This window comes from Papio anubis, chromosome 16, assembly GCF_008728515.1.
Source record: "Papio anubis isolate 15944 chromosome 16, Panubis1.0, whole genome shotgun sequence".
Lineage (NCBI taxonomy): Eukaryota > Metazoa > Chordata > Mammalia > Primates > Cercopithecidae > Papio > Papio anubis.
The window spans coordinates 27,093,448-27,114,483 of NC_044991.1; the positions used below are offsets into that span (position 1 = coordinate 27,093,448).

The window sequence follows — 21,036 nt, forward strand, 5'->3', positions numbered from 1 at the left end:
CCTCAGCCTCCCGAGTAGCTGGGACTACAGGCGCCCACCACCTCGCCGGGCTATTTTTTTGTATTTTTTTAGTAGAGACGGGGTTTCACCGTGTTAGCCAGGATGGTCTCGATCTCCTGACCTCGTGATCCGCCCGTCTTGGCCTCCCAAAGTGCTGGGATTACAGGCTTGAGCCACTGCACCTGGCTTGTGTTTTGTTTTTTAGAGACAGAGTCTTGCTCTGTTGCCCAGGCTGGAGTGCAGTGGCCGGATCTCAGCTCACTGCAAGTTCCGCCTCCCGGGTTCACGCCATTCTCCTGCCTCAGCCTCCCGAGTAGCTGGGACTACAGGCGCCCACCACCTCGCCCGGCTAGTTTTTTGTATTTTTTAGTAGAGTCGGGGTTTCACTGTGTTAGCCAGGATGGTCTCGATCTCCTGACCTCGTGATCCACCCGTCTCGGCCTCCCAAAGTGCTGGGATTACAGGCTTGAGCCACTGAACCTGGCCAACATTTTTTAATGTTTATTTTACGTTTGTGTAGAGACAGGGTCTCACTCTGCCAGGCTGGAGTGCAGTGGTGCAATTATATTAGGTTGATCCAAAAGTAATCGTGGTTTTTGCCATTATTTTTATTGTATTTATTTATTTGAGACAGGGTCTTACTCTGTTGCCCAGGCTGGAGTGCAGTGGCACAGTCTCACCTCACTGCAACCTCCACCTCCTGGGTTCAAGCGATTCTCCTGACTCAGCCTCCCAAGTAGCTGGGAGTACAGGTGCGTGCCACCATGCCCAGTTAATTTTTGTATTTTTAATAAAGATAGGGTTTTACCATGTTGATCAGGCTGGTCTCGAACTCCTGGCCTCAAGTGATCTACCTGCCTTGGCCTCCCAAAGTGCTGAGATTACAGGCGTGAGCCACCATGCCTGGCATGCCATTACTTTTAATTAAAATTTGTATTATGGTTTTGATTGATTTTCTTTTTTTTTTTTTTTTGAGACGGAGTCTCGCTCTGTCACCCAGGCTGGACTGCAGTGGCCGGATCTCAGCTCACTGCAAGCTCCGCCTCCCGGGTTCACGCCATTCTCCTGCCTCAGCCTCCCGAGTAGCTGGGACTACAGGCGCCCGCCACCTCGCCCGGCTAGTTTTTTGTATTTCTTAATAGAGACGGGGTTTCACCGTGTTAGCCAGGATGGTCTCGATCTCCTGACCTCGTGATCCGCCCATCTCGGCCTCCCAAAGTGCTGGGATTACAGGCTTGAGCCACCGCGCCCGGCCGGTTTTGATTGATTTTCTAGGTTCATTCATACGTTTTGTTTTGTTTTTTGAGGCAGGATCTCACTCTGTTACCAAGGCTAGAGTGCAGTGGTGCAGTTATAGCTCACTGCAGCCTTGACCTTCTGGGCTCGAGTGATCCTCCTGCCTCAGCCTCCTGAGTAGCTGGGACTACAGGCATGCACCACCACACTCAGCTAATTTTTAATTTTTGTTGTTGTTGTTGTAGTACTGGTGTCTTGCCATGTTGCCCAGTGCTGGCCTCAAGTGGGTCTCCTGCCTCAGCCTCCCAGGGTGCTGGGATTACAGGTGTGGGTCACTGCGCCCGGACTGCTTTGACATCCTGAGGCCTTGCTGATCCGAGAGAGACTGCCCCTCCCTGGGCCACAAATTCCTAAACTATTAACTTCTAATTGGAGTGCTTTCAATTTTTGCAGAGTAATACTGAATTCTTATTCTATTACTATGGAAAGATTTAGAACTGCCCTTTCCATCACATAATTTCCAACACCTGGAAAAAACGATCTCAATACTGAAAATAACTTAGAATTGTAATGCACAAGTGGGTTTTCCATGATGTCATATCTAGCATGTTTATGTAGTATTACTTTGTGTATAAACGAGCCCAAGTGTGTGATTTGGCTGGCATTTAAGGTGATACCTGGTGACAGAAGGTGTTGGGTATCCAAGTCTACATTGACCTGACCATTTAGGTGAGAACCTTTATATAATCTGTTGCCACATAAGATAAAAAGATCAGTGTTGTTGACAGATAAGGTCAGAGCGGAACTCATGACCCACCAGGTTGGGGGCTGGTGTCTTGTCACCTATCATGTAGGCATCTGCACACGTCCATCTTCCATGTGTCTTTGTCAGTCTGTAGGAGAAGAATGGGATGTAAAATATCTGATACAGGAGGCCTGCAGTTTGGCCTTTGCATGTATGTGGCTTGGTTTTGTCATGTGACCAAGTTCATCCAGATTTTGAGTCTACCCACATTTAATGTCTGGTGTTTGGCCGTCTAACGAAGAGAGCAGATGAGCTACGCCATGTTACACACAGGAGGATTGTGAGCTTACTGTAACATCTGGTGATACGACAAGTATTTGTACCATAAGAGTCAGTGCCAGAACCTTCTATAACCTTCATGGGAGGCTTGAGGATACCACCTGTGGAACCAAATCACAGGATTCAACTGTAATATCATCTTGCTATGTCACCTATAAATCATTCAGCACCATACCTGTTTTTAAAACAAAAGAAACATGTCCTTTTCTCTGTGTGTGTGTGTGTGTGTGTGTGTGTGTGTGTGTTTTTAGACAGGGTCTTGCTCTGTTGCCCAGGCTGAAGTGCAGTGGTGTGATGACAGCCCACTGCGTTCTTCACCTCCCAGGCTGAAGCGATTCTTCCACCTCAGCCTCTTGAGTAGCTGGGACCACAGTCACCCACCACCACACCCTACTAGTTTCTTGTGTATTTTGTGTAGAGACAGGTTTTCACCATGTTGCCCAGGCTGGTCTCAAACTCCTGAGCTTAAGCGATCCGCCCACCTCCACCTGCCACAGTGCTGAGATTACAGGCTTGAGACACCGTACCTGGCAAATTTCCTTCTAATGACTACCTGAGCACAGGACAGACCTTGAGCTTCCACAGAGGTTTGTCCATGTCCAATTAATCCATCAAAAGAAGTAAAGCGATGTTGTTTTCTCAGTTGCGGATGCCACACCTTGTCACATACCCAGTTTTCATAGTTGGCCCACTGAGTCCTGGCGTTGGCAGGAATGAAAATTGGTTCAAGTTCTTCTGCATGATCTAGATGTTGACATAACCAGCAATCAGATTAATTAAAGTGGACAGGATTTGGAGAGTTGGTGTAAAGGGGTGTCAGTTCTGTTTTTGACCTGTTGAGAAAACAGTAAGGGTTCCTAAGAATAAGACACAATCTGAAAGAGAACCCAGAGTGGAGGATCAGAGGGAGAATCAGAGGACAGGATTGACATAAGCAATTTCCAGTCAGCTTTTTAATAAATGGCCAGAGAAAAAAGAGGCTTCATTTGGCTTTTGTTTTTTGGACAAGGAGTCCCAATGTGAGAAAATAGGTAGAAGTGAAGTTTCTTGATCCATGATCTTGAGAAAAGCTATCTACTTTAAAATGTCATCTGCTTCTGAGGCCTGGGAACCAGTCTGGGAAATGGTTACTTCAAGGTCACCTGTAGGGAGGGTCTGTCTTCCAGTTGTCCTCAGAGTGCTGATCTGGGTCTAGCTTGGTGTGATTCACAGGAATCCAGGAGGACTTTTCCCTAACTTGATGGCAGTGTAGGTGGTTAGCAGTATAGCCAGGCATTGCTCATAACAGGGATGCATTCTGAGAAATGCATCATTAGGTACTTTTGTCGTGTAGACATCACAGAATGTACTTACACAGACCTAGATGATATAGCCTACTACACACCTAGGCTATATTGTGTGGTCCACCTGCTCCCCGGCTACAAACCCATACAGCGTGTTAGTGTACTGAATACTGTACACAGTGTAACACAGTGATAAGTATTTTATTTTACTTATATCTTGTAGTGTAGGATTTATCATGAAATGTTACTGCCCAGTGCATTTTTGCAAACAAACAATTCACTGAGAGTATTAACATTCACATATGTAATTAGAGTTTACAAATGTACCAAACTTTGGGTAACAAACACTTTAAACTTATAGACATTCAGTAAGCCCCTTCTCCCCCTCCCCAAAGCCCCTTCTCCCCCCTCCCCAAACTGTTTGATTGCAAAGAAGCACAATGGGTTAACTGTGGCAAAACATAAGAAATAAGGCAGGGGAGGCAGATGCTGACTTGAGAACATAAGAATATCCAAACAATTTTGTCAATATCAAAAGACAAAATCTAAACATCTTTTATAATATAAAACAAATCCATATAGTTAAGTACTAATTAGGTGAAATAACATTATAGGGTATATAACATTTATTTTCTCTACATACATTTGCATATCTTAAATTTGTTTATTTTTTATTTTTATTTTTTCCTGAGACGGAGTCTCGCTCTGTCACTCAGGCTGGAGTGCAGTGGCATGATCTCAGCTCACAGCAATCTCCACCTCCCGGGTTCAAGCAATTCTCCCGCCTCAGCCTCCTGAATAGCTAGGATTACAGGTGTGCGCCACCATGCCCGGCAAATTTTTGTATTTTTAGTAGAGACAGGGTTTCACCACGTTGGCCAGGCTGGTCTCCAACTCCTGACCTCATGATCCACCCGCCTCGGCCTCTCAAAGTGCTGGGATTACAGGTGTGAGTCACTACGCCTGGCTGCACATCTTAAATTTAATGTGAAACATCATGTTTCAACTTCTTGACATATAGTTTTTGGTGAGTCTAGATGGAATGAATATTTAAATCGACTTCAAAGATCTTATCAAGTTTGTATTTGGTTATTGTTGCTTTAAGTCTTTAATGCTTTTCTTTATTTATTGGACTAAGCCAATTTTAGAAACAAAATCCACAACCAACACACACACAATGCCGATGTTTCTGAAAAAACTAAATAATATTATCTTTTGCATATCATTCCAATGGTAGTTGTGGTTAAACAAACAAGCAAACAAACACATTACTGCAACCCATATATGATAAACTTACAGAAAGCAACATTTTAGAAGTTCCATCTGGTGTGTTGCACTGTAAGAAAATAAATCTGGATGTGAGTAAGATGTGCTTGACTGAATAAATGAAATCCCCTGCTAGCCCTGGGCTATGTTCCAGAGCAGTGCATTTGTCCTAATATATTATGTCAGGAATGTATGTTCACAATCCACCAGCTGCAGTTTTCATTTACTAAGAAATGAAAGCAATTAATCCTGGTCCATCCACTCCTTCCTCCCTGATTTTACCATCTTCACTTTGAGATCAGGCACTTTGTGCCCAGGATTGTGGCAATGCATGTTTACTAAAAATGTATCCATTGATAGTAGAATAACTGTACTAAATTAATAAAGGAAGAGTGTCTTCATGTAGAAAACAGAGCACTAAATTATAATTTTACAGTCGCAACACAAGCTTCAGCTCTTCCTAGGCACAGTGGAGCAACCTGGGTCCACTCATTGGTCTGGGGACCATAAGCCTCCACCGTATTCAGGTATGCTTGTCCATCATATCTCCCAATGGCATATAACTTATCACCAAGTAAACAGACCCCCACTGCATCTCTGCTGATGCTCACTGATTCTACTGTAGTCCACATATCTGTTTTGGGATCAGATGTCTCCACACGGTCAGAGAGTCTGGAAGTCAAGTTGGATGCGAGAGCATCGTGTTCCTTTAGCATACAGCAGTCCACTCCAGGTCGTTACTGCTATGCCACCTCTCCTTTTTGACATCCGTGCACACAGTGTACATGTTGGGGTGATTAGGCCCAACACCAGGCCATGGGGGCTACAAAGTCTGGTGTGGTCAAAGGAATAAGAAAAGACAAGTTAGAAGTGCATAAAATGGGTCCAGGGGGCCAGCGCTAGATTGGAGGCGCAAAGGCCCTGAGCTCTGGGAGCCCACACTATTTATTGGTGATCAAACAAAGAAGCAGGTGGTGAGGACGTGAGGATAAACAGGTGAGGACGTGAGGATAAACAGGTGAGGGCATGAGGACGTGGGGGTAGAAAGCTAGTGGTGCATGAGACCAGCCTGGCTAACATGGTGAAACTCCGTCTCTACTAAAAATACAAAAAATTACCTGGTCGTGGTGGCAGGCGCCTATAATCCCAGCTACTTGCGAGGCTGAGGCAGGAGAATTGCTTGAACCTGGGAGGTGGAGGTTTTAGTGAGCTGAGATTTGCACCATTGCACTCCAGCCTGGGTGGCAGAGCGAGACTCTGTCTCAAAACAAACAAACAAACAAACAAACAAAAACTTACAACATGCTTTTAGAGCCCGCAAAAGCCGAAGGCGGCAAGTTGTAGATAGCAGGCACTCAGTATTATCTTCTTTTAATTCAAGGTGGCTTGTATAAGCATATTGGATCAAGGACCATGATGAATTTGGTTCTACACCTTCCAGTTTTATGTCCTCTTGTCTTGCTTCTGTGACATCATTAGTAAACACGGCAGCAAAATAGTCTGATCCAGAGGAGAGCACCAGTCTGTGAGCTGGAATTCGCAATCACCAGCAACAAAAATTACATGGCACAACTGTTTATGTCTCAAATAGTTTTCCATTTTTTAAAATGCTTGTTCGGCATAATAAAGGGCTTGGAAAAATTCATGATGAACACAGTTCCATTGTATGACAGGATGATAACGTCTGACTATCACTAGAAGTCTGCATCGGGCTCCAGAGACTGCTGGGAGTCATGGCGGGCTGGGGTGGAGAAGTGGGGGAGGCGAGGGCAGAGAGGGATGCTCGTGTGCCCCCAACCCCTTCCTGGCAGCCTCACCTCCAGCGCTGGCGGCCCCAAGCTAGCCAATCCTGATCCATCAGGCGGCTCCAGGCGGTGGGAGCGGGGTCAGAGTCCTCAGGTGGCCCACAGGGGGCGGGTGAGTGGATGGGGTCCAGACTGGCTCACCCATCAGTCCCGACACTGCGCAATTGGCTGCCCACCCAGCCCACACAATGATTGTTTTTGTATCTAAATATAGAAAAGCTACAGTAAAAATATGGTATTATAATTCTTTTTTTTTTTGACAGGATCTCACTCTGTTGCCCTGGTTGGAGTGCAATAGCGCAATCACAGCTCACTGCAGCCTCGACTTTCCTGGGCTCAGGTGAGTCTCTCACCTCAGCCTTCCAAGTAGCTGGGACTACAGGCATGCATCACCATGACTGGTTTATTTTGTATTTTTGGTAGAGACGGGGTTTCACCATGTTGCCCAGACTGGTCTCAAACTCCTGGGCTCAAATGATCCACCCACCTCTGCCTACCAAAGTGCTGGGATTACAGGTGTGGTGGCTCACCGACATTGTAATCTTATGGGGACACCATTGTATATTTGGTCCATTGTTGACTAAAACATTGGTGACAGTGCATGCTTTCTTCTAAAAACCTTGATTTACACCTAATCTCCTGGTCAAAAAGGATGGCAAGACTTGTTAGTTGGCAGAAGCTATGCCCTTTTCACCTGTTGATTTATATGCTCCAAGATTACTAGTTAGTTCCTTTATGTAGCTGTCATAGCATTGCACTGTTCACTTAAGAAGTCCCCACAATCCAGGGACCACTCGATCCAGGAATGAAAGGATTAGAGATGCCAATAGGCAAAGGGCAACCAAGCACTGTTCAAAAGAAATTAATCCACGCCTCCCATTGGCAGCATTCTAAACTTTATAAGAGGTAAAGGCAAGAGGTAATGCTTTTCCTCCCTTCAATTCAGTTTCCTGACAGATTTTTCCTAAAGTCTTTTTTTTGAGACAGAGTCTCACTCTGTCACCCAAGCTGGAGTGCAGTGGCACAATCCCGGCTCACTGCAACCTCTGCCTCCCAGGTTCAAGTGATTCTCCTGCCTCAGCCTCCCGAGTAGCTGGGATTACAGGGGTGTGCCACCACGCCCAGCTAATTTTTGTATTTTTAGTAGAGACAGGCTTCCCCATGTTGGCCAGGCTGTTCTCGAATTCCTGACCTCAGGTGATCTGCCCACCTGGGCCTCCTACAGTGCTGGGATTACAGGTGTGAGCCCCAGCACCCAGCCTGTTGAATATAAAAATGCTCTAGGAATAAATGCTTGGTGCCACAAAGTGAAACCAGCACTCAGGCAAAAGTTTTCTCAGCAAGGCAATTTACTTCTGCAGAAGGGTACCAGTCAAGTCAATCAAGATTGCAAGAGCACACTGAACAAAGGAGAGCAGGAGGTTTTTATCTCTGATGCATAGTCCTTACCTCTGTGTCACTCCAATGGGCTGGGGTTGGACTGCACAATCTGAGCTGATCCGATTGGCTATTTGCAAATATTTTTCTAAATATGGAAGGGAAGGGGGATGTGAGGTACAGTGGTGAACCATGTAAGACATGCAGTTTTGGGGGAACAACAGGTGCAGGTAACCAAGGGAACAGATGTGAGTTATTGATTAGAGCTGATGGGAAGGGGGTAGGCTATTTTACAGTAACCAGGGGCAAGAAGGAACATGAAAGTTGAGTTTGAGAACAAAGGACAAGGAAGTTAGCAGACTAAATCTTTGAAGAGAAACTCAGAGAAATTCATTGTATCTTACAAGTCCTCCCTTTTAATTTTCTTACGATTCTTTCTCTTCAAACTTTTTTAACATGTCTTGGCTTTGCTGTTCAATTTGATCTTCTAAAAGGAAAAGCTTATTTGAATAAAGTGGAGGAGAACTAAGGGAGGCTTTAGTAAGTGCTGTTTGTACAATCCTTTATATTAGCCCACGGATGCATGGTATGACACAACACCTAACAAGAATGAGTACACCTATTGCGATTGCAAGAGACATAAGAATTGAGGCTATGATTCCTTTCCATTTACTGAACCAGTTTCCTAGTCATCCTGAAATAGGGTCATTGACTCCAGAATTTTTAGCTAATTCATTGGATAAAGCAGTAAGTCCTTGTAAGTGCTTTGTTATGCTCCCATTGGGGGCAGTGTTGTTTGGGATGAAGGTACAACATTGGGTCTTAATCATAACACAGACTCCACCTTTTTCAGCTAATAACATGTCTAGAGCTATTCTGTTTTCCCAAGCCATTTGGCTATTAGGCCCTAATTGGTCGGCTATTCCTTTGATAGCATCCCTCGTGTAATTAATAAACCGCTGCTGACTATTATAGATGTAATTTATCCAAGCTATATTTTATTAATAGTTGCCTGTGGAAATATGGATTCAAATCTGGCAGCTATTTGGTCATGGGCTTTGAATCTGTCAGGCACTCCTTGGGGGACCCTAATGACATCCATGTAAACTTGAGAGTCAAGGGACCCATAAGGGGCTTCTCTTATTTTTTGGTGTTGTAGTTTTTCTTTCTCAGGTTGATGAAATACCAGGGTGAAAGGGATAGCCAATTGGACAAGAGCACAAGTGCTTCTCCAGTTACTTGGCAGAGTGTCCAGTAAGGGTTCACCACAATACTACCGTACATCCGCTTGAAGATGTCTAAGGGCAGACTGATGAGTAAACTCTTGGAAGGGCTTGAGCTCACTGCATCCTGTTAAGCTTCCAAGGAACACCAAATTCTCCCCGTCGTGTGAGACACGAGGTGAAATTGATGTTGGGAGACGGAAGCTGGATGGCCCTCGAGGGCTGACCCACAGGGTGTTAAACTTCAGGATATGATAGAGAGAGAGGCAACACAACTTGTTGCCTCTGGCTGTGGAATCCTGGAAAAGAGCTGTCTGGTCGACTGAAGGACCATCCTAGTGGAAAGGGGACAATCTGGGCCTCTGGTCTGCTGTGTGCAGAAGCATAACAATTGCTTTTGTTCAATGTGCGGGCGGAATATTGAATCCATTCCAACCAGGTATTTACATCTTGATACCCTGTTGCAGCTGCTGGAGTTTGTCTTAGAGCCTTCACTTCTACAATATTTACCTTGGCATTGTTTTGGGGCAGGGTAGAAGGTTTAGAAGGAGAAGGAGAAGGGGGGCCAATACAGTGTTATTTTAAAGAAGCCTATAGGGTTGTATCCATTGACCTCTGTTCCTAAGCCATAAAAACGTTCTAAAGGGGGCGCAGGGTTGGTGGAGGTAGGGGCGTTAATAGAGATAGTTACTGGGTTACAATGGTAAGGTTGACAGTCAGAGGTGGTGGTTCCTTTGGTAAGGTGGAGGTAAGATTTTAGCTCAGTATAGCCTTCTGGGGAGGTCCCATCGTGTTCACTGATAGTCAGGATGACATTTGCCCATTGAGAACATATCTCCTAACTTTGGGTGCCTTGGTACCCCCTCCATGAACAAGGTGCAGGGTCAGTGGCTTCTCTGAAGCGGTAGAGGTATTTTTCTAAAGTAGAGACATACCTTTGCCATTGTTCATCCTCCTCACAAGGTATAACAAGTATAACAAGGCAAGCATCAAAGGTAATGATTTGGGGTGAGTCTGGCTTAGTTACATTGATAACAAGGTCAGCAATAGAAGGAGGAAAGAAGAAAGGGTAATAGTATAGATAAAAGAGAGTTAAATTTTTCCTAACCTTAGTTTGAGGGGGTTTTTCCCTTGGATAATGGCCCACGACTTCAGGGTTGGCAGTGCTTTCTTGACTCAGGTGTGACGGCTCCATCTTTCCTTGCTGTTTGGACGGCAGTTTCAGTGGTTAGAAGAACTAGGCCGGCTCCTCAGGCTGGTGTTGATGTACTGGGAACTCTAGGGGCAGCGCCTGTACTGGAAAATTTTAAGCTGTGAAGGAAGAGAAAGTGGAAGATAAGCCAAGTATGTAGGAATGTTGTCAGTGGATTGTTTTGAGAGGTAGTTTGGATTCTTACTAGGGGAATAAGAGGATAGAAGACATTTGATCTATGGCAAACAAGTCTTTAGACTTGTTTGGCTAAGGGTATAAATTAAATTTTGTGCTATACATAGCTTGGGGTCTTTAATGAGTCCCCCAATATAGGTGGGATAGGACTTCCTTCATAAGAGGTTTGAATAACACTTCTCTGAGTTCTCTTTAGTGCCTATAGGAGAAACGGCAGCCTGTTCCACTTATCTTATTTGCTAGGTTATTTTGAAAGACAGGCTTTTCTGGTGCCTGGGGACATGGACAATAGCTATTTCTTCTTTTCCAGTAACCGGTTATTTAACACTTGGGTGATTAACTCCTCAGGAACAAGGCTTTAACCTTTACTATTAATTCAGTTTGAAATTTTCTAAATGTAGGAGCTACTGTAAAGGCGTATTTAGAATCAGTATAGATCACTATAGATGGTTCCTTTTTCTGGTCCTGCAGGTACTTTAAAGCTTGACTAAGTGCAGACAGCTTACAAATTTGGGTGGACTAATTATTAAACAATTTTTTTCGCTTTATTTCTCTAGGAACTTCTCTATTCATTACTGAACACCTGTTGTGTCCTTTATCCCTTAATCACTCTCGAAGCAGGTTTCTCTTAAGTTTGACCAGATGTTTGTATGGTAATTAGTTAAATCTAAACATGTGTGCTTTCTTTTTAGATTTGGATCTCTTGTTAAGAAACCTGCTAGGTTAAGTGAATTATCAGGAGCTAATGTTAGATCATCCTTTTTAACAGAAGAGCCTCATACTTATACACATGTAATACTTTTCTGGTGGTACATTTTAATACAAGTGACTTTAAAGAATCAAATTTCTTGGCCGGGCGCGGTGGCTCAAGCCTGTAATCCCAGCACTTTGGGAGGCCGAGACGGGCGGATCACGAGGTCAGGAGATCGAGACCATCCTGGCTAACACGGTGAAACCCCGTCTCTACTAAAAATACAAAAAAACTAGCCGGGTGAGGTGGCGGGCGCCTGTAGTCCCAGCTACTCGGGAGGCTGAGGCAGGAGAATGGCATAAACCTGGGAGACAGAGCTTGCAGTGAGCTGAGATCCAGCCACTGTACTCCAGCCTGGGTGACAGAGCGAGACTCCGTCTCAAAAAAAAAAAAAAAAAAAAGAATCAAATTTCTTTTCTGGTGGCTATTTTTACCTTTAACACTGGCCTGACCACAATAAATGCTAGTGGATATATCAGCTGAAAGATTATCTATTACTTGCTTAGGAAACTTAGCTGCAGGGATGCCTAGTTGCTTGGAGCCATGGCTGAAGCCCTGTACTACTTGGCCCTGGCAAAAGTAAGGCAGGTGTCTGCTTGGGGCATAGGCTGTGGCCTGGCCCGCGTGTCCCACAGAGCCACTGTCGATACGGTGCCGGGACTCTGGGCCAGCCGGGGGGCAGGAGCATGGGCTTTGCCTCTCATGGCGGGGGCACTATGAGCCGGATAATGCCAACAACATGTTGTGGCGGATCTTTGATGTTGCTAGCCCAGCAAAAGCCATCTGGCGAATCAGGAGCTTCGTGTCCTTTCAGGGAAGGAGACTTATGCAGGGCCTGAGGGGAAGGGTAGGGGATACTAGGTGGGGGACTAGGGGAAGGTTTGGGGATATTAGGTGGAGGATGGTCTAGGGGATCCTGTGTGCTGTTCTCTTTGCCAGGATCCCCTGAGCCCCTTTCTTCACTGTCTTTACAGTAGGGGCAGGTGCATAAGGGAAAAGACCCCTGATGGTCTTTGCCTCCAACAAAGAGGTCTTATGCTCCAACAAAGAGCATAGTCCAGTTCTTCTTTAGAAACTGGGCTTTTATTATTCGCATGTTGAATTAAAAGTTGACATAGTATATCCTCAGTCAACCCAAACTTTGGCCAGAAGATTGAGGCATTAAGGATAGGTCTTTGAGTCCAAATAGAACAGCAGTATTTTATCATTTGTCGCTTTTTCTTATGTTTAGTTCTTATCTTTCCAACATTTTAGCATGAGACCTAAGGGGCTATCAGGTGGTATATCTTTGTTACTATTCTTATCTTTTTCTCATGAGATCTAGGGACTATCAGGTGGTATATCTTTGTTAAGATTCTTATCCTTTTTGCTTGTAATATTTCCCATATTGGGTCTTGGCTAGGTGCAATCCCTTGTATTAGGAATTTCTTGCCTAGCAGAGGCTTGCTGTGGCTCAACCCTTCATATTAAGGATTTCTTGCCAATGTTGGGGGTTCCCTATGGCTCAGCTCCTCATATTAGGGGGTATCTTGCCTATCCTTCACTGGAAGCTTTACTAAGGCTCAATTCTCACATATTAGAGATGTCTTGCCTATCCTTTAACCCCACCTGCTGAGCGCTCCTTGCATCCTTCTTTCACTTTGTCCACTCTGGCCACTTCCCTTGCAGGAATATTTCAGGTCCCTCTTAGCATTAAGGCAGGTCAGTATAAACCCCTGAGGGGACCCCTGGAGGGCCACCCTAAGCCATACGAGGTGACCACAGAACCGCAGATTAGACTCACTCACTCCACACAGCAGTAGTGCTTGTTCACACTTTCAACCTCCAGAATGCCCTGACCTCCCCCGACCACCAAGGAAGTACTTTGTCACCCCTGTGACATTTCCTACCTTGGTCTATGCACAGAGTTTACCTGGTCACCGCAGTATTGCAAGCCTTTCCTCCCCACATTGCTGGGAGTCCGGGTTTATTTGTCCAAACGGGTGGGTCTCGACCTTCCATCCCTGAGGCCACCACAACGGGGCAGTGGGACACATCTCCCCTGGGTGGGGTGACCAAAGACCCCTTCCCAAAGGAGAAAGGGGATTCCAGAGGAACCCCCAGAAATGTTGGATACAAAAATGCTCTAGGAATAAATGCTTGGTGCCACAAAGTGAAACCAGCACTCAGACAAAAGTTTTCTCAGCAAGGCAATTTACTTCTGCAGAAGTGTGCCAGTCGCATCAATCAAGATCGTAAGAGCACATCAAACAAAGGAGAGCAAGGGTTTTTTATCTCTGACACATAGTCCTTACCTCTATGTCACTCCCCCATGGGCTGGGGTCAGACTACACAATCTGAGCTGACCTGATTGGCTATTTGTAAATATTGTTCTAAATATGGAAGGGAAGGTGGGCATGAGGTACAGTGGTGAAGAGTGTGAGACATGCAGTTTTAGGGGAACAATGGTTGCAGGTAACCAAGGGAACAGATGTGAGTTATTGATTAGAGCTGATGGAAGGGGGCAGGCTGTTTTTTTTTTTGGTTTTGGTTTTGGTTTTTGAGATGGAGTATCGCTCTTGTTGCCCAGGCTGGAGTGCAATGGCATGATCTCGACTCACCACAATCTCTGCCTCTCAGATTCAAGCGATTCTCCTGCCTCAGCCTCCCTAGTAGCTGGGATTACAGGCATGTGCCACCATGCCTGGCTAATTTTGTATTTTTAGTAGAGACGAGGTTTCTCCATGTTGGTCAGGCTGGTCTCAAACTCCCGACCTCAGGTAATCCACCCACCTCGGCCTCCCAAAGTGCTGAGATTATAGGTGTGAACCACCACGCCAGGCAGGGGTAGGCTGTTTTACAGCAACTAGTTGTGAGCTGCATACCTGGTTCATCTGGACACAGTCAGGTTAAATGACCTTCAAATTCAACCTGAGGACCGCGGCAACTGAAAAACAACTCACAACTTTGTTACATAAAAGTTGAGCCAGGATGGGCACCATGGCTCACACCTATAATCCCAGCACTTTGGGAGGCTGAGGTGGGAGGATTGCTTGAGCCCAGGAATTCAAGACCAGCCTGGGCAATGTGGCAAAACCCTATTTCTACAAAAAAAATTTAAAAAATTAGCTCGTCATGCTGACACACACATGTAATCCCAGCTACTTGGGAGGTTAAGGTGGGAGGATCACTTCAGCCTAGAAGGTCAAGGCTGCAGTGAGCTGTGATCACACCATTATACTCCAGCCTGGTTGACAGAGCAAGACTCTTTCACATACATACACACACACACACACACAGACACACATGCGCACACACAAAAGCTAAGCCAGATTGGGTTGGATGCAGTTACAAACCCCCCCAAAACATCCCACCCCTCATTCTTGAGGGGTTAGGGATGAAGGTCATTCTTCTCTATTTACTTCATGCTGACAGGGAGCAGTGAGGCTACTAAAGTTAGAGGAGTGAAACTCTCAGGGTCCTGAGTTCAAATAAGTTTTTGGGTCACCTGAAGTTGCTCAAAGGAGCTGGTATTGCTGCTGTTATACAAAATGAGGACACAAAGTTCACTATCAGTTTAAATATACAGGGACTGAAAAGGAACAGAACAGAGGCCACAGTACCAATGAGGTGAAGTGAGGTATAGCAGACTTCACTGCATTCTAAGGGTAGCTCGTTGGTTGAGCTACCCTTCTGGTTGAAGGAATGCAGCTGTTCTGCTTGTTTAAATATTTCCTTTTTTTTTTTTTTTTTTTTTTTTTTTGAGATGAGTCTCGCTCTGTCGCCCAGGCTGGAGTGCAGTGGTGCGATCTCAGCTCACTGCAAGCTCCGCCTCCTGGGTTCACGTCATTCTCCTGCCTCAGCCTCCTGAATAGCTGGGACTACAGGCACCCACCACCTCACCTGGCTAATTTTTTGTATTTTTAGTAGAGCCAGGTTTCACTGTGTTAGCCAGGATGGTCTCGATCTCCTGACCTCATGATCTGCCCGCCTCAGCCTCCCAAAGTGCTGGGATTACAGGTGTGAGCTACCATTTCTGGCCCCTTTCTTTTTTTTTTTTTTTTTGACAGAGTCTTACTCTGTCACCCAGGCTAGAGTGTAGTGGCACAATCTCAGCTCACCACAACCTCTGTCTCTTGGGTTCAATCGATCTCCTGTCTCAGCCTCCTGAGTAGCTGGGACTACAGGCGTGCACCACCACGCCCAGCTAATTTTTTGTGTTTTTAGTAGAGACCGGGTTTCACTATGTCGGCCAGGCTGGTCTTGAACTCCTGACCTCAAGTGATCCACCCACCTTGGCCTCCCAAAGTGTTGAATATTTCTTTTACATTAGCCTCTATTTCCTCTGGAGGTATTTACCCAAGTGCACCAGGAGGTATTGGTGCCACACACAACCCTCCTCTTCTGCTAGTGAATAGTCTAAGGCCAATTGCTTTTCCAACACTACATTGGCTAGTGAATTTAGAGAAATATGCATATTTTGGAGAACCTCTCCAGTTTAAGCTGCCAGAGCCTTGGGTATTCAGATTAAATTTCTTAGGGTGACCTCATAACAGGCAACCCCCCTGCAAGAAAGGGCGGCCACCCCACAGCAAGTCTGGCAGCTTCCACGGTTTGTCCAATAGCGCCCCCTGCTTTTTTTTTTTTTTTTTTTTTTTTTTTGGTTTCTTACGATGGCTGGTTGCATTATGGGCTGCTACCCCGAGGGGCCCCAGAAAGCCCACAGTATACTGTCCTAGGCATATTACATTGCCTAAACAAGGGTGAGACACTGTAAATACTCTTTTGAAGTATGTTTGCCTCTTTTCTCCTTTTCCTGAACAATGTAAATAAACTTGGCCTATTCTCTTAGTGACATTGCCTTAGCAAGTGAGGTCCACACAACCCTGTGATGTTTTGGTTTTTTTGTTTTTTTGTTTTTTGTTTTTGAGATGGAGTCTTGCTCTGTTGCCCAGGCTGGAGCGCAGTGGCGCGATCTCTGCTCACCACAAGCTCTGCCTCCCAGGTTCATGCCATTCTCCTGCCTCAGCCTCCCAAGTAGCTGGGACTACAGGCGCCCGCCACCACGCCTGGCTAATTTTTTTTGTATTTTTAGTAGAGACGGGGTTTCACTGTCTTAGCCAGGATAGTCTCGATCTCCTGACCTTGTGATCCGCCCACCTCGGCCTCCCAAAGTGCTAAGATTACAGGCATGAGCCACCGCGCCTGGCCAACCCTGTGATGTTAACAACTCCTCTCAAAGGATAAGCAACAGGTCATCCCATCGAAGTGTGGGGATGCCTATGGCACATCCAACATTCGAACAGATTGTTCCCACCAGCTGTGATACGGGAGACCTTGACTATTACACTGGCCTCCCAGAGACCACTGGCCATGGCAACCAAAAGGGCCAAAAAGCATAAGGGAAGGAGAGGGGCCATTTTAAGATGTTTTATGAAGGGATTTGCCACCACCTAAGCATCTCCACAGTGTAAAAGGGCAACACCATGAGGGTTCCTGCAGGGATAAGGAAGATGCCTACTATGGCAAGAGAAGCATAAGGGGCACGCTTGACTTGTCTGAGCCTTTTCTTCTAAAAATCAATTTGAGGTCTGAGATGGGTTCACAAATGTATGCTGGGGAGGCATCTCCTGGGGGCTTCTGGGTTTTCTTCACTCTTTTTTTTTAGAGACAGAGTCTCGCTATATCACTCAGGCTGGAGTTCAGGGCTTCACTCACAGCTCACTGCAGCCTTGAACGCCTGAGCTCATGGGATCTTCCCACCTCAGCCTCCGTGCACCACCAATCGGCCGTGCCTGGCTAATTCTTTTATTTTTTGCAGAGACAAGGTCTCACCATGTTGCCCAGGCTGGTCTTGAACTCCTGGCCTCAAGTGATCCTCCCCACTCTGTGTAAGCCACCATGCCCAGCCTCTTCACTCTTGAGTGATGGATCCAAGGGGTTACTTCATGGAGTTTAAGAGAAGAATGAGTGGTTAGAAGTGTTAGGTAGGGCCCCATCCATACCAGGCTGAGCTGGTCCTGGGGGTACTCAGCCTTCCGGGTCCTGAGGCATACCCAGTCTCCTGGGTTGTACAGATGAAGTTTTACCCTAGAGGGGACCAGGAGGCTGGGGTTGCAGAGGTGGTTGACAACAGTAACCAATGACTCCAGATGAATAATATGAAATGCTTCATCACCCTTTCTATCTCCCCATCCGGGCAAGAGAAGGGGCTGGCCATGCCTGGATAAGGCCTTACGTATAACATTTCTTTTTTTTTGAGACTGGGTCTGTCGTCCAGGCTGGAGTGCAGTGGTGTCATCATAGCTCACTGCAAACTTGACCTCCCTGGGTTCAAGCAGTGTTCCTCCTTCAGTTTCTCAAGTAGGTGAGATTACAAGTGCGCACCACCATGCCTGGTTATTATTATTATTTTTTAAATAGGGATGAAGTTTCACTATGTTGCTCAGGATGGTCTCGAACTCCTGGGCTTAAGTGATCCTCTTCACGGGTATGCCTCTCAAAGTTCTGGGAATACAGGTGTGAGTCACTACACCCAACCCCATATAATATTTCTTTCTTTCTATTTTTTTTTTTTTTTGAGATGGAGGCTTGCTCTGTCGCCCAGGCTGGAGTGCAGTGGCATGATCTCGACTCACTGCAACCCCTGCCTCCCAGGTTCAAGCAATTATCATGCCTTAACCTGCTGAGTAGCTGGGATTACAGGCACATACCGTCACACCCAGCTAATTTTTTTGTATTTTTAGTAGAGATGGGGTTTTACCATGTTGGCCAGGCTGGTCTTGAACTCTTGACCTCAAGTGATCCACCTGCCTCAGCCTGCCAAAGTGCTGGGATTAGAGGCATGAGCCACAGCGCCCAGCCCCATATAACATTTCAAAGGAGCTAAGACCCATTCTTCCTCTGAGAGCTACCCATACTTGGGCCAAGGCTATGGGTAACAGCTTTAACCAATTATCTTGGGCCTCCTGGCATAACTTGGCTGGGATACCTTTGAGAGTTCTATGAGGGCCGGGCACGGTGGCTCAAGCCTGTAATCCCAGCACTTTGGGAGGCCGAGACGGGTGGATCATGAGGTCAGGAGATTGAGACCATCCTGGCCACCATGGTGAAAACCCGTCTCTACTAAAAATACAAAAAAATTAGCCAGGCGTGGTGGCGAGTGCCTGTAGTTCCAGCTACTCGGGAGGTTGAGACAGGAGAATGGTGTAAACCCAGGAGGCGGAACTTGCAGTGAGCTGAGATCCGGCCACCGGCCACTGCACTCCAGTCTGGGTGACAGAGCGAGACTCCGTCTCAAAAAAAAAAAAAAAAAAAGAGAGAGAGTTCTATGAGACCTTTCAGTCGTTCCCAAGGAGTCTGGTCTCCAGGCTACATGCCACTTCCACTGTATGACCAAGGCCTGGGTAGTTTTTACCACTATGTTAGAAGTGAATGCAGGTCCATTAGCACTTTGGACTGACTCAGGGAGACTGAATCGAGGGATAAATTCCTTTAGTAAAGCCTTCATGGCTTCTGCTTTTCAGTCCAGCATGAAAAAGCCTCTGTCCAACCAGTAAAGGCATCAAGAAAGCACCAAGAGATATTTAAATCCTCTACAAGACATAGGCGTAACAGTGGAGTCAATTTCCTAGTCCCTCCCCTCACATGGCTCCCCTGAATTGTACCACCTTGGCCAAGGGAGATATGGGAGGTCTGGTTTAAGCATTGTTTCTCTGACAATAGACACATTGGTCAGCCACTTTACCTATCATTTTCTTTGCTTTTTAGGGTCCTTATTATCCTGAGGAGCTAGGTGTGCATAGCCTCCTTGCCATAGTTTGAGAGATCATGGACAGGCTTTATAATAGCCCAACTCAGATTTCTGGGCACCCAAATCCTGCCTCTCTTATTTAGGGCCCATCCCTCTGAGAGGGAACTCTGATGATCTCCCTCTCGCATGGCTTCCTGTAATTCCCCAGGGGAGTGTCTTGGTTTATTGGTTTATATTCATAAAGAGGTTCTGAAGGAAGCAGGGACTTTCCCTCCCTGTGCGTGCCAGGTTGCTTCCCTTCATTATTTCAAAGTCCCCCGTTAGATGACCACCGCGATCTGTCTAGTCATTTCCACTGTGCAGTAGTGCTAATATTTATATTGCATATTTGATTTATTTGTTATTGGCATTTAGAAGTCCCCTTTCTTACCCGATTGCACCATGGGCATGGATCACAGCGAACACATATCTCAAGTCTGTACAAACAGTCAAAGCCTTGTCCTTTCTTAGTGCCAGGGCTCTGGTTAAGGCTATTATCTCAGTCTTTGGGGTTGAAGTTTGGGCAGGGAGGCTTTTGGCCTCTGTGGTTTTCCATAGGGAGAGAACCACATATCCTGCCCTTCTTCCGTCTCTTTCCATGAAGCTACGGCCATCTACAAACCCTATGTCTTCATTTCATTCTTCAACCACATCTCTGCTACAGAGAACCTTGAAGGTCATTTCTACTAAATGCAAGGGGTTAATATTAGGAACTGAGACTTGCATTTTTCCCGGACATAACCTCAAGCTTTGGCTAAATTAACCTTTATTGCTTGAGACACCTGTCTCAGTTATTTTTTGGTTAACACAATACAGATAAAGTAGGATCCCTATCTCATATCACACATAAAAATTAATACAGATGGACCAAAGACCTAAATATGGGGGGTGAATCAGTAGAAAATACAAGAGAATATCTCTATGACCTTGGGACAAGGGCTGAGTTTCTAAGCAAAACACAAAATGCTCAAATCATAGAGGAAAAGATTGATAGTCGCCTGTGTTACAATTTTAAATTTGAGATTCAAAACACACCCTAGGAATTAGGGGTGGAAAAGAAGCAAGCCAGAGAGTAGGAGCAAATATTTGCAATTAATGCACTGAACTGGTATCCATAAAATTATAAGGAACTACCAGTCAATAAAAACCACAACCCAATAGAAAAATGGGCAAAAAATATAAACAGGCATCCTCAGAATATGAAAACAGAGTAGCCAATAACTACATAAAAAGAAGTCCAGCCGGGTGTGGTGGCTTACACCTGTAATCCCAGCACTTTGGGAGGCCGAGGTGGGCGGATCACAAGGTCAGGAGATCGAGACCATTCTGGCTAACAGGGTGAAACCCCTTCTCTACTGAAAGTACAAAAAAATTAGCTGGGTGTGGTGGCGGGCGCCTGTAGTCCCAGCTACTCAGGAGGCTGAGGCAGGAGAATAGCGTGAACCTGACAGGCAGAGCTTGCAGTGAGCCTAGATTGAGCCACTGCACGACAGCCTGGGCGACAGAGCGAGACTCTGTCTCAAAAAAAAAAAAAGAAAAAAAAAAAAGTTCAAACTTACTCAAAGTAGGGAAATGAAAATCAAAGTTATGATGAATATTACATTCCACATCCATCAGGTTGGCACGCTCAAATTGTATGTTTAAGATGCTATATTTAATGTTATTACAATCAAATTATGTTCAAGTTATTTAATATGCTATTACAATCATTATAAGAGCAAATAATTGGCAACTCTCCAAACGCACATTACAAGAGGATGGAACAGGATATCGAGTGGAAATTAGCGAATTAGGCCCATACATCTGCGTGGGAGCATCTCAGAGAATGGACGGGTGAAACGCCGGAAGGGCAC

General features: G+C 45.6%; 1 long non-coding RNA gene across 2 annotated transcripts; it reads right to left on the minus strand.

The window, feature by feature from the left end:
• Positions 1-4,492: 4,492 nt before the first annotated feature.
• Positions 4,493-21,036, minus strand: LOC103881550. 2 transcript variants are annotated; one of them, XR_643029.3, is made up of 4 exons: positions 20,930-21,036; positions 10,383-10,585; positions 8,124-8,199; positions 4,493-5,701 (listed from the first exon to the last, which is right to left on the minus strand). It is a non-coding gene; the product is annotated as an uncharacterized LOC103881550 (long non-coding RNA). The 2 variants fall into 2 exon arrangements; XR_001899150.3 differs by lacking the exon at positions 20,930-21,036 and adding an exon at positions 19,575-19,846.